The sequence below is a fragment of the Scyliorhinus torazame genome, chromosome 3, assembly GCF_047496885.1.
Source record: "Scyliorhinus torazame isolate Kashiwa2021f chromosome 3, sScyTor2.1, whole genome shotgun sequence".
NCBI classification, from domain to species: Eukaryota; Metazoa; Chordata; class Chondrichthyes; order Carcharhiniformes; family Scyliorhinidae; genus Scyliorhinus; species Scyliorhinus torazame.
In genome coordinates, this window is record NC_092709.1 from 144,962,821 (window position 1) to 144,975,215 (window position 12,395).

Genomic DNA, 12,395 nt, shown 5'->3' on the forward strand with positions numbered 1-12,395 from the left:
GCTGTCACTCAGCCGCTCAGAGCCCGCCCTCCCGGCCCAACCCCATAAATTGGGGCGGGAGGGCCGTCGCACTTCCTTTTCTCCCGTTGGCGGCATCGACATGGCTGGGAATCCGAGACCATCCGGCACCATGAGTGACCCACATGACGGGCCCAGGCCGGCGGCTCACTGCGCTCCCGGATTTCATCCTGTCCGCATGCCGAGGTAAGGCCGCGGGGCGCCGGTCCTGATGGCTCGAGGCCGGGATCGGGGCGACGTGGATGCCGGGCGGCTCCGGCGTGGGGCCGAAACCGTCCCTAAGGCATCGTGGGGAGGCCGGGGCTAAAAATATGTTCGAGTAGTAGCCGCTGGAGCAGAGGCCCATAGCGGGGCCGCGGGCTCCTCGCCGTCTGCGCCGGGGCCGCGGGCTCCTCGCCGTCCGCGCTGGGCCCGGGGCCGCGGGCTCCTCGCCGTCCGCGCTGGGCCCGGGGCCGCGGGCTCCTCGCCGTCCGCGCTGGGCCCGGGGCCGCGGGCTCCTCGCCGTCCGCGCTGGGCCCGGGGCCGCGGGCTCCTCGCCGTCCGCGCTGGGCCCGGGGCCGCGGGCTCCACGCCGTCCGCGCTGGGCCCGGGGCCGCGGGCTCCTCGCCGTCCGCGCTGGGCCCGGGGCCGCGGGCTCCTCGCCGTCCGCGCTGGGCCCGAGGCCGCGGGCTCCTCGCCGTCCGCGCTGGGCCCGGGGCCGCGGGCTCCTCGCCGTCCGCGCTGGGCCGCGGGATCGGCCCGTTGCCACGTGCAGCTGCTGGGCGCCCCCTACAGGCAGCGGGCGGGTTGTGCGTTCGGCTGTCATACTCCTGGGAAGCCTCTTTTCATGGGATTTGCCTCGGTGTCCGCCCTGACCTGGATGAGCAGTAGCGCAATGGTTGTGCTATTAATACGAATACATGTCCAGTAAGGGATCCTGGGAGCAAAATTAGGCCGTCCGGCCCTGTCACATCTCCTGCGCTGTGGATATGTTTCTCATTCTCTACTAGGTTTGGAACCCATAACCCCCGATTCCCTATCCATCTGTCTTAAAGACACTTAGTAACTTGGACTCCACATAGATTTCCACAGCTTCACCAGTCTGGCTGAAGTAATTCCTCCTAGTCTGAAAAAGCCCGCAAGTCTCTTGGTTGTGTGGCAGCACTAAAACTAATGAGCGAATAGGACAGAGCACCTAGCTTCACGCAAGGTGTCAGATATGACAAAGACTTGATCAGTCACTGACACACCGCCTTGATGGGCATACAGCCAGTGTCTTTGTCTGCTTCCCATCATTTATGGGTGTCCAGTCTCACAGGCCCTGGGGTTCCACAAAGCTGTCTCTGGATCTTGATGTCATGTAGAACATGGGCACGGAAGTCTGCTGATTATCTCCTATTGCAGATTAATCCGTGTTTAAAGTAGCTAAATGTGTACTCTTTACAAACCGACGAAAGCTGAAACATGTGGATGTTGTCTCTAGGATGTCCCTCAGCATCTTGGCAGTGGTCATCTCATCTGGTGGACAGTTTACCTTGTCTTGATCGTGTGATGGCACTTTGAGACTAAGTTTGGGTGATTACTAATTACCAAATGGTGAAATTTAGCAATAATTCCTATTAATTGACTTCACAAAGTGCAAGAAACTGATCTGGTATCAACATTGTGTAGAAAATGAAGGGAGTGTACAGATGCTCAGACCGATATAAACACATAACCAGTATGTCTCCAATTGAACATTTTTCTGACTGATATGCCAGATTAAGCACACTTGACACAATTGAAATAAATGGTACAACGAATTTCACCAATGAAGCAAATACTTCTGAACACATTTATTAACATTTAACTATGCATAATACTTCAAACTGCATTACTACAATGCAATATTTATATTTCTACTGGCAAAAACCTAACCTGAGGTGGAGAAACACACGCGTGAGGGGTAATATTTTGCTTGCCAGAGAATTCTTTAGCCTAGATATTTCAAGTGACAGGTTTTTTTTGATTCGTTTACTTTAGGCACCAGGTTCCGGAGGATGTACCCAGCTGTTTGTTGATCACACGAAAGATGTTCTGAGCTTTAACTTTTACAGATAACTGGCGTGCTTGACAGACCGATCAAGCTGTCCACATTTTAGGAGTAAGTACACCATACAGATGTATGTTAGCCTTTTTTATATATCATAACTGCTCCAATTGTCATTGGAGACAAACCACTCTGCTTCTAGTAATGGTTTCTACAGTAGGTTGTTGAAATGCTTGGTAGAAAACAAAATTCAGGTTACCCAGTGATTACACTTTGGTCACATTAAAAGGAGTTATCCTTTTTGTAAGGAGATGACTACTTGTCCTGCAAATATGAGGGTTTCCTGTGTTGATAAATGTTCTTTCTATATTAATAGGAACTACATTTTCTAAACTCTCCTTTCATAATTTTTAGGGAGATTGACGCTGATAATCGACATGCTTTCAACTGCATCCTTGTTTTCATACACTACCCCTGAATATGGAGCCATATGTGGATTGTCCACCCTTTCTTAAAGGTGAGTACTTAAGTCTATAGTCTGTTGTAACTTTATTTTTTGTCAACAACTAATCTCATGGGTGATGATTTCTACTTTTGGTGTTTGCAATAGTTTTTGCAAGCAAGTGTAAAATAATTATGCTTATACATGTCTGATGATGAGAACCTTTTCACTGCTGTTCACATCATGATTTTCTGTGATTATGTTGTAAAACTGAGGACATGTAGTCAAGTAGAACACAACTTGTAGCATTTTTATTCCTTCGGCATGCTGAGTTTTGTGTTAATTTCTTTTTCTCTCTACTCATCACTAGGTTTGGAACCTTGCAAACTGCAAAGACTAACCGCATTGGACAGGCTGGGAATTCTGCAGTAGTATTTTCAGATGATCTTTGCCTTGGGTGGAAAGGTAGGCACTTAAACTGCATTGTTTTTAATTTTTAGCTAGTAATGTCATAATAACCACTCAATAAAGGATAATGCAGAATTGGCCTGCCAGAGATTTGGCATATCAACATTGTGCTTTTCTTTTTGAGTTGTCTACATTAATGTCATGTTTATTCTAGATGGTGCAATGGGTTACCTCGCCAGGCTCAATCCCGGCTCTGGGTCACTGTCCATGTGGAGTTTATACCTTCTCCTCGTGTTTGTGTGGGTTTGGCCATGCTAAATTTCCCCTTAATTGGAAAAAATGAATTGGGCTTGAAGAAGAGAAAAATGTTCTAGATCTGTGAGCTTTTGGTGATCATATGGTGTCAAAGATTTCATGGCATTGCACTTTACTTCTAAAGCTGTGGCAACGGCAATATTTAAACTGTTGCAATGTTTGAAGCAGCTTGATTTCCTTTATGGCTGTATCTGCTGCTAAGCTTTGTCACTTCATTTTGTAGGATGGTTAAGCACTTCTGTGGAATCTGAAGGAGGGGTACCCTGGATGCCAAGGCTGTTGACACTGCTTTGCTTTATAACTGCATCAGATACTGGTACTTGCTACTGTTCCCTGCAATTTGATTTGGGTAGGTCACTGTTGCCATAAGATTTACGTTCATTATTTTGGGTTGAGTGAGTTTTGATACAAATTCTTGAAGACTGGCCACTTTATAAAAATAATAATATAAAATGTAATTGTACAGTTGTTAGCTGTGATGAGTCTCTTGCCTTTTCTGAGATCATGTCTGTTGAAACTTCAGAGGCTGTTCCTGAGCTAACTACTTCTGGTGACATTTTAGACTTTTCTACAGCACGGTGGCTTGGATCCGAAGATAATGACCGTGCCAGTGTTCTGCCCTTAACTGCATCTTGAAGTGTTGTAATTATCGCAGTTGAGAGGACGGGGGCAAGAAAATTGGGTGGGTCTGGGTGAATTAGTTTTGAGTTCCTGTTTGAAGTGTTTCGATTTAATTATGTTTGAGGGTGATGTGTGTAATGGTTAATTTACTCTTTTTTTTTTAAGTGAACAAAAACTGGGTATAGTTAATAACCCAACAATTTTGTGATTTTATTTCTCTAGTCCCCGATTTCCTTGTTTTCAGGCTTTTCATTTGTACATTCTAGCTTTTGAAATACATGCTGCTTGTTTTTATGCCTGTTAAGCTTGTTATTTCTTTCCCCAAAGGGATTTAAAGGGAAGATCATGGTTGATGAGCTGTGCCTAGAAGTTATCAGTGCCAAGAGCAAGACTGTGCTGCCACAGTGCCTAGCGCTAGCCTGTTCTGATGATGGCCAGGTAATTGTTTTTTCCATGGCAGAGCTTACTTGAGTGATTGTGATCAAGATGTTCACGACTGTCCCATTGATTACATTCGGTCACTAACTACCCAGCTGACCCTGTAAGGGGCAGGATTATAAACCTATCAAAATGAGGGTACAGTCCAGAATGTTTTTGATAGTGTAACCATTACCGCTTTGACTGAACTTGTATTATCTAATGATAATTGGAACTTTTTTTTAAAAAGCCAAACCAAATAGAAATCTGCAGTTCAGATAGGCAAGTGAGAGTCAAGATCATTCCTGTTGCAGCTTTGTGGTATAAGTAGCCACTGAATATCTTGATTAAAACTTGGTATTTTTTTTCACAGATCCGCCTCATATCCACAGATCCTGTTTTCAGTTTGAACTGATCATCTGATCCACGTCTGGCAAGTAACTGTTGGGACCAAATGAAGATGCATTGTTTCTCTTGGGAGAATGTTGCAAGATCTCCAGGAGTCAAAAACAAATAAATTGATCCAGCAAACTAGTGACCTGCTTGTGAAGTTTTTTTTCCCCCCAAAGAAATGTAATTACTAGAGATTTCCACTCGAGGATCCCATTCTGAAGCTTTTGCTGATTTGTACCAATGGACACAATTCAGTACGAATGGTGATTTCACTACCATACCATAATAATGCACATGGTATTTCTTGTAGCTGTTTGGGTAAAGTTGCAGCTTCATTCTAGCAGAAATACACCTAATTTACAATTGCTGGCCTTCTGACAAGCAGATTAAGCCATTGCTTTCAAATCTTGCCGGAAGCATTTTGTGCCTGCTTTAATTTTCTTAGCAAATAAGGATCAATTTAGTGCGGCCAATTCACCTACCTTGCACATCTTTTTGGGTTGTGGGTGTGAGACCCACTCAGTTAACTGGGAGAATGCAAACTCCATGCGGACAGTGACCCTGAGCCAAGATCAAACCTGGGTCCTTGGTGCTGTGAGGCAGCAGCGCTAACTACCGCGCGCCTCTGCTTTAATTATAACTGAAGTTTTGTCATATGCAGTTTAAGGAAGCGAGAAGGTCGATGCTACTGCAACAGTTTCCTCACTGGTAGCTAATTAACCTCAGATGCATTTCAAATCTGGTGGGGCACTAGGTGTTTTATTCCCGAATTGCGTGGTATGAAGTGTATGCTGCCACACCTTTTTTTGTCTCTATTTATAATTCTATGAAATCACTTAACTCTCCTGAGTAACGTTAACTACTTGGAACACATTTGGGAGGTTCCAGTAAACACAACTGATTCAAACCAGTGAATCTGACAGGGAAGGAACATCCATTAATTTTGCTTCTGGCAAAGGGGGGAAGCACCTGCGTGCACATGCTCATAAACAAGATTGCATATGTGTCAGAAGGTGCTACACCAGAACTCTTACCAAGCTTGAGTCCCACTGACCATTAATTTGGGCACAGTCCCAAAACAAAGTAGTGGGGGGGATTTAAATTGGGTAATTCATCAGCTGACCTGGAAGGGGGGGGGAGAGCTTGGATTAAATTTGGCCACCACAGACAAGCATCAGCGAATTTTTAATATTGCACTAATATTCACTATTTTGTATTCATTAATTTTGATAACATTAAGAAAGACCGCAAACTTAGTTGAAGAGTTGCTTGGTAGGTATGCTGGCTTTTAAAAATCAGATAAACAGTGCTTTTATTAATGGTTTGCAATTCCCTACTGGGACCACTGCTGCCAAAACTGCTCAGGCTGAATGAGGATCCCTAATTAAGATTTTATGGGAGGGTATACATGTTTCAACTGTTGCTGTATTACGGTTTTAAAAGTGCCATTGGTACAGCAGATTAACATTTTTTTATTCATGGGATGGGTCATTGCTGGCAAGAACAATATTAATTGCTCATCCTTAATTAAAAAACAATATTTCTACTCAGAAAAAATTAACATTCAGAATAGTCTAGCAAATATACAACTTTTGTAAAAATATTACCCCGACACAGGGTCCCAGGTTCAATTCCATGCTGGGTCACTGCGTGGGTTTTCTCCGGGTTTTCCCCAGTCCTAAGACATGCAGGTTAGGTGGATTGGCCATGATAAATTGCCCTTAAAAGGTTAGAGGAGGGGTTATAGGGTGGAAGTGAGGGCTCAAGTGGGTCGGCGCGCACGATCAAGACAAGGTAAACTCCACCAAATGAGATGACCACTGCCAAGATGTTGAGGGACATCCCAGACAACTTCCACATGTTTCAGCTTTCGTCGGTTTTTAAAAAGAGTACACATTTAGCTACGGATTAATCTGCAATAAGGTGATAATCCGCAGTCTTCCGTACCCATGTTCTACATGACATCAAGATCCAGAGTCAGCTTTGTGGAACCCCAGGGCCTGTGAGACTGGACACCCATAAATGATGGGAAGCAGACAAAGACACTGGCTGTATGCCCATCAAGGCGGTGTGTCAGTGACTGATCAAGTCTTTGTCATATCTGACACCTTGCGTGAAGCTAGGTGCTCTGTCCTATTCGCTCATTAGTTTTAGTGCTGCCACACAACCAAGAGACTTGCGGGCTTTTTCAGACTAGGAGGAATTACTTCAGCCAGACTGGTGAAGCTGTGGAAATCTATGTGGAGTCCAAGTTACTAAGTGTCTTTAAGACAGATGGATAGGGAATCGGGGGTTATGGGTTCCAAACCTAGTAGAGAATGAGAAACATCCACGGCACAGGAGATGTGACAGGGCCGGACGGCCTAATTCTGCTCCCAGGATCCCTTACTGGACATGTATTCGTATTAATAGCACAACCATTGCACTACTGCTCATCCAGGCCAGGGCGGACACAGGCAAATCCCATGAAAAGAGGCTTCCCAGGAGTGGAGGCCGAACGCACAACCCGCCCACTGCCTGTAGGGGACACCCAGCGCGGATGGGGAGGAGCCCGCAGGCTCAGGGGCCCAGCGTGGACGGGGAGGAGGCCGTGGCCCCGCTATGGGCCTCTGCTCCAGCGGCTGCTACTCGAACAGATTTTTAGCCCCGGCCTCCCCACGATGCCGGAGGGACGGTTTCAGCCGTCCATATATTTTTATAAAAAATATGTGGGCCCGTTGCTAGTTAGGACCTTTAATGGGGGGGGGGGGGGCTTGCCCCCGACGATGTTCCGGGCACTGATCTCCTTGATCCTGAAACTGGACAAGGAGCCCCTGCAGTGTGGGTCTTGCAGGCCGATTCCGCTGCTGAACGGGCCAAACAGGTCCATATATTTTTTATAAAATTCGACCGGGAAACCGTCCGGCCCCGGGGGTGCCTTCCCCGCCTGCATGCTCCCTATCCCTTTGGTCAGCTCCTCCAGCCCAATTGAGGGCCCCCAATCCTGCCACCAGTCCCTCCTCCACCTTCGGAAACCTCAATTGTCCCCTGTCCTTAACTCCCCCAATCTCCCTAGCTGCGTCCCGCTTCCGGAGCTGATGCGCCAGCATCCGGCTAGCCTTTTCCCCATACTCATAAATCCTCATACTTCCTCCACTGCACCTCCGCCTTCATGGTGGTCACCAGGTCGAATGCGGCCTGGAGTCTGTGCCTCTTCCTCAACAGTGCTTCCTCAGGCACCTCCGCATACCTCCTGTCTACCCTCACCATTACCCCCAACAGCCTCTGCTCCCTCTTCTTGTGGGCCCTAATGGAGACCAGCTCTCCCCTAACCATCGCCTTCAGCGCCTCCCATACCATCCCCACTCGGACCTCCCCGTTATCGTTGGCCTCCAGGTACCTCTCTATGCTTCCTCGGACCCGCTCACTCACCTCCTCGTCCGCCAGCAGTCCCACCTCCAAATGCCACAACGGCCACTGGTCCCGCCCCCCCCCCCCCCCCCCCCCCCGCTCTAAGTCCGCCCAATGCGGGGCGTGATCCGAAATGGCTATCGCCGAATACTCCGTATCCTCTACTCTCGCTATCAGCACCCTGCTCAAAATAAAAAAGTCAATCCGGGAGTAAGCATTATGGACATGTGAGAAGAATGAAAATTCCCTAGCCCCTGGCCTTGCAAATCTCCAAGGGTCCACCCCTCCCATCTGGTCCATAAACCCCCTCAGCACCTTAGCCGCCACCAGCTTCCTACCTGTCCTAGACCTAGAGCGATCCAGTGCCGGATCCAAGACCGTGTTAAAGTCTTCCGCCCATTATCAGGCCCCCCACTTCCACATCTGGGATCCGACCCAACATGCGCCGCATAAAACCCGCATCGTCCCAGTTCGGGGCATACACATTGACCAGTACCACCCTCTCTCCCTGCAGCCACTCTCGGCCAGCCACGCGCCCGCACCTCACGCCCGGCCCGTTCCCCACGGCGGCAGACCCCCGTCTCGACCCCCCACCACTCGCTCCAGCTCCCCCATGACCATAGCAGCAGAATCTCGATCCCACCCCCCGACTAGGACCCCTCCTAGCTGCTTTACTCCCCACACTGCACTTCTGCAAGTCAGCTAACTCCTGCTGACCCCGGCCTCTCCTTCGACTCCTCCCATTGTGTGGCACACCCTCCTCTTCCATTCCCCATCCGCAGGCTCTCCACCTCCCCCTTCCATCCCAAGCACGGGAAACAACCCTCACTTCCCCGCCCCCTCCAGTCTTCAGCGCCACCTCTGACGCAGCTCCTTTTACAGGCCCAGTCCCCTCACCTCCGACTCAGGCCTCCCCCACCCTCGCGGGGCCCCATCCCATTGCCGGCCATCCACCCCTGTTCCATTTGCTTACCCCCCTCCAAGTGCCCCCCCGACCAACCCAACCAAACCAGTGCCCTAACCACCCTCACCCAACCAGAAAGAAATAAAAGAGCAAAGGACCCCCTCAAAAAGTAACATATCAACCGCAATCCCCAAACGCCCATCCCGACCCTCAATCTGTGTCCAACGTCTCGGCCTGAACATAGGTCCACGCCTCCTCCGGAGACTCAAAATAATGGTGCCGGTCCCATCTGGTCCATAAACCCCCTCAGCACCTTAGCCACCACCGGCTTCCTACCCGTCCTAGACCTAGAGCGATTCAGTGCCGGATCCAACACCGTGTTAAAGTCTCCCCCCATTATCAGGCCCCCCACAGTCGCGCCGGCTGAAACATGCCAAACTTCACCCCCTTCCTGTGCAGCACGGCCTTCGCTCGGTTGTACCCGGCCCTCCTCTTCGCCACCTCCGCACTCCAGACCTGGTATATTCGAATCTCCGCATTCTCCCACCTGCTGCTCCTCTCCTTCTTGGCCCACCTGAGCACATACTCCCGATCAGCGAACCGATGAAACCGCACCAGCACCGCCCGCGGAGGCTCGTTAGCCTTGGGCCTCCTCGCCAGCACTCTATGGGCCCCTTCCAGCTCCAGGGACCCCTGGAAGGACCCGCTCCCAACAGCGAGTTCAACATGGTGACCACATAGGCCCCCACGTCCGGCCCCTCCAGCCCCTCCGGGAGGCCCAGAATCCGCAGATTCTTCCGCCTCGACCGATTCTCCATCTCCTCGAACCGCTCCTGCCACTTCTTGTGGAGCGCCTCGTGTGCCTCCACCTTTACCGCCAGGCCTAGGATCTCGTCCTCACTGTCGGAGATCTTTTGTCGGGCCTTGCGGATCGCCACCCCCTGGGCCATCTGGGTCTCCAGCAGCTTATCGATCGAAGCTTTCATCGGCTCAGGCAGGTCCGCTTTAATCTCCCTAAAGCAGCGCTGGGTAACCTCCTGTTGCTCCTGCGCCCACTGCATCCACGCTGCTTGGTCCCCGCCCACCGCCATTTTGTTCTTCCCTCGCACCTTCTTCGGGTCCACCACCACCTTTTTAGTCGCCCCGCTCCTGGTAAAAGCCATATACTGTCGGGGAACTATTGCACTCTCCTTTCCACAGCGGGAAACGTCGAAAGAATGCCCTTGGGGGCCCTGAAAAGTCTGTTTTTTGCGGGAGCTGCCGAACGTGCAACTTAGCTCCGCATAGCCGCAACCGGAAGTCCACACCTGCAATTATTAAATGCCTCAATTCCCCCTTTGGAGTTGAAACTTCTCCGCTAACTCAGCCAATCTACCCTCCACGAATAAATCCCTTAACATTTCAATCCTATTCCCTCTTCAGATCGTATCCATAAAGTCCATCCCAGCAGGTACAAACCCAAGGTTCCCACAGACTGGTGCCAGTAGTGACATCGACCCTAATTTAAAGTGCTGTCTGAGTTGATTCTGAGAGGCTTTTACCACTGGGCTCCCAAGAGAACAGAGGAGCAGCAGTAACGAGTGCCCTCAAGCTCGAACCTGTACAAGAAACCTCCATCCGCCCCAATGCCAACTCTTTTTTTAATAAACGTTTTATTGAGGTATTTCTTTGGCATTGTAACAGCAACAAAATCAACAATGTACACAACAAGGAAAATATTAACATAGTGCAAATACCACCTCCCACTCCGACAGGTCCTACCATTGTTTACCCCCCCTAATCTATGGTAACCTGAACACCCCCCCTTGACGATTAGTTCTCTGCGGTGAAGTCGGCAAATGGTTGCCACCTCCGGGCGAACCCTAACAGACCCTCTCATGGCACACTTAGGGGGTGATTCTCCCATGCCACGCCGTCTGGGAGAATCGCTGTGCACGCCAGTTTTTCGCGCGACGCCGTTCCGCCATTCTCCCAAGCGGTGAGGACGGCGTCATCGAGGTCGGCGCCGCACATGCCGGAGAATCTGCCGAGCAGGCAGTAGAGGCGATTCTCCCAGCCCCCCGCTATTCTCCGGCCCGGATGGGCCTAAGGAGGATGGGTTGTGGAAAGGAGTATAGGGGCGATGTAATGGAGGAGGAAGAAGCAGGTGAGCCCGATGAGGCCACCGACTCTGAACATGAGGAAGAGGGGGAGGATGGGAGGGCGACGGGGCACAGACACCATCGGGGCGCGGGATATGACCGGGAGACCACACAACGCCACCGTTTGGGACAGCGAGGCGCGATTCGCACACTAGGGGGAGGGCATAGTTGTTCAGGGCACTCGCACCATTGACCGCGCGCACTGGCACCACCCAGCACCCCCCTCACCCACCTCCCGCACCATCGCACACCCCTACCACACACGGCACCACTCTCAAGCAACACTACACCTGCGGCACCTCATTACTGTCGGTAGACTTTTACTTCCGTAAGCGGGTATGAACAGTGTCATGTTGGATGATGACAACCCGCTCTGCGATGAGCTGTGAGCTACAGATCGCTACTGAATGTCTGACTCATGGACATATCTGAACACCACCTCGGTGTCCCCTCTATGCGTCACGGGCACTCAATCACATGTCCATGTGGGGCAGCGGGCGTCGGAGCACTGAGGACGACGGCGTGTTTGGTGTTGGGGGCGGGGGGGGGGGAACGCCCGGCCTCACCCTTGCGATGATCCTCGAACACCATCATCACCGGGCACCCTCACGCCCCGAGAAAATCCCTGTCCCTGCCGTTCTTGGGTGCGGCGTACTTTTGCGCCAATGTCCGGGAAAACCATACTGAGGCGGGTGCGAAGTCTCCGGCCCATTAGGAGTTCTGCGGGAGCCACCCCAGTCACCACATGGGGGGTGGTCCTATACGTAAACAAAAAGCGAGCCAGTCTCGTGTCCATTGATCTGGAAGACTGCTTCTTTAGGCCTCTTTTGAATGTCTGCCGCGCTCTGCCAACCCATTTGAAGCCGGGTGGTAAGGGGCAGTGCGGATATGGCGTATGCCGTTCATCTTCATGAACCTCGCAAACTCCTCACTCGTGAATGGAGTGCCATTATCCGTGACCAGCACCTCGGGGAGGCCATGCGTACTAAAAGACAAACGCATCTTTTCAATTGTTGCGCAGGATGTTGTCCCCTGCATCTTATGCACCTCTAGCCATTTAGACTGGGCGTTGATTAATAGAAGGAACATGGATCCTTGAAAAGGACCTGCGAAATCTGCATGCAAGCGTGCCCACGGCCGCCCTGGCCATTCCCAGTGATGTAGGGGCGCGGCCGGCGGAAGCTTCTGATGCTCCTGGCAAATGGAGCAGTTTTGGGCCACCTTCTCAATGTCGGTGTCGAGGCCTGGCCACCAGACATAACTCCGGGCCAACATTTTCATTTTGGTCACACCTGGATGCCCATTGTGCAAGTCTCCTGGCCTTTTTCCGGGACAATC

The 12,395-nt window shown here is 50.8% G+C and overlaps 1 long non-coding RNA gene across 1 annotated transcript; it reads left to right on the plus strand.

Annotated features, from left to right (window-relative positions):
* The first annotated feature begins 29 nt into the window (after nt 1-29).
* LOC140408734 (uncharacterized) lies at nt 30-4,763 on the plus strand. The gene is made up of 7 exons (XR_011940183.1): nt 30-204; nt 2,020-2,140; nt 2,441-2,543; nt 2,839-2,933; nt 3,415-3,540; nt 4,140-4,250; nt 4,603-4,763. It is a non-coding gene; the product is annotated as an uncharacterized lncRNA (long non-coding RNA).
* Nucleotides 4,764-12,395: the final 7,632 nt, after the last annotated feature.